Below are 1,160 nucleotides of genomic sequence, written 5' to 3'. Positions count from 1 at the left end.
TTCCCTCCTGCGTCTTCCCTCCCTCAGTCCTGGGAGAGCTAGCTGACAGCCTTCCCTCCCCCAAACCCAGAGTCTTGTCACTTCAGAAAATCAGAAATAAGCCTTAGTGATTAGAGGGAGACGAGTGAGATGGGGCTTAGAGGCCCAGGCTGAGGGAAGTGTTAAGAGGCGAGTGGGACTCAAAGTATTAGGGGGGGCAGAGCTAATAGCTTCTCTAAATGTCCCTCCCCCAGGAGTATAGTCCCCAGGAGAGGAGGGTGCGGAAGGCTCGAGAAGGGAAGGGAAAGAGAAAGATGTGGACAGGGGATGCGGGGTGAGAAAAGAGAGGAGCTGCAGGGAGGAGGATGGGAAAGGCAGACAGGAGGGAACTGAGGAAGAGGAGAGAGACATGGAGTAGGAGAGAACTGAAGAGAGACAGCAAATGAGAAACAATGGAGTTCAAATGAAATAACAAGTTGTCATGTTCCCTTTTGTTGAAAAATAATAATAATTTTTAAAAAGATAATACCCAGTGTTGATGAAGTAGAGGGAAATAGAGACTTGGGAGTACAGAATAACATAACTATGGAGGTCTGGGAGGTAGACAGCATTTTGGCAATAATTATCGAAATGTTAAATGTGTAGCAACTGGGGCCAAATAATTCCACTTCTAGGCATGTTTCCCACAGAAACCCTGGCCTCTGTGCACAGCAGTGCATGGACAGAGGTGGCTGCTGCAATAGCACTTGTTGCCAAACATGGCAACTCAGTTGTCCATGAAGAAGGATTAAGGACACTCCCTGGTGGCACAAGGGGTTGGGATGCAACCTATCCACAGCCACTGCACGAGTTCGATCCCCAGCCAGGGAGCTAACCCACATGGTGCAGCAGACCTCTCCTGTTCTGTTCCTCACTCTGTCTCTGGTGAGTCCTCTCACCCCCCTCTCACCCCTCACACCTCTGGCTTATACCCCATAAATAATTTAAAAAAAGGATTAAATACATTATGGTGCAGCTGTGCAGTGGAATACTACATATCCAGGAAGAAGGAAGAGAGATCTGAGTGCATTGACATGGAAAGATGTATAGAATAGGTCATTAAACAAGATAAACAGTAGAGTCCCTATCTGAAATGTTAAAAAAAATACTTAAAACTATGTGGGGTATGTGTGTAAATGTGT

The sequence above is a fragment of the Talpa europaea genome, assembly GCF_964194135.1.
Source record: "Talpa europaea genome assembly, chromosome: 9".
Lineage (NCBI taxonomy): Eukaryota > Metazoa > Chordata > Mammalia > Eulipotyphla > Talpidae > Talpa > Talpa europaea.
This window is presented reverse-complemented; position numbering follows the sequence as displayed.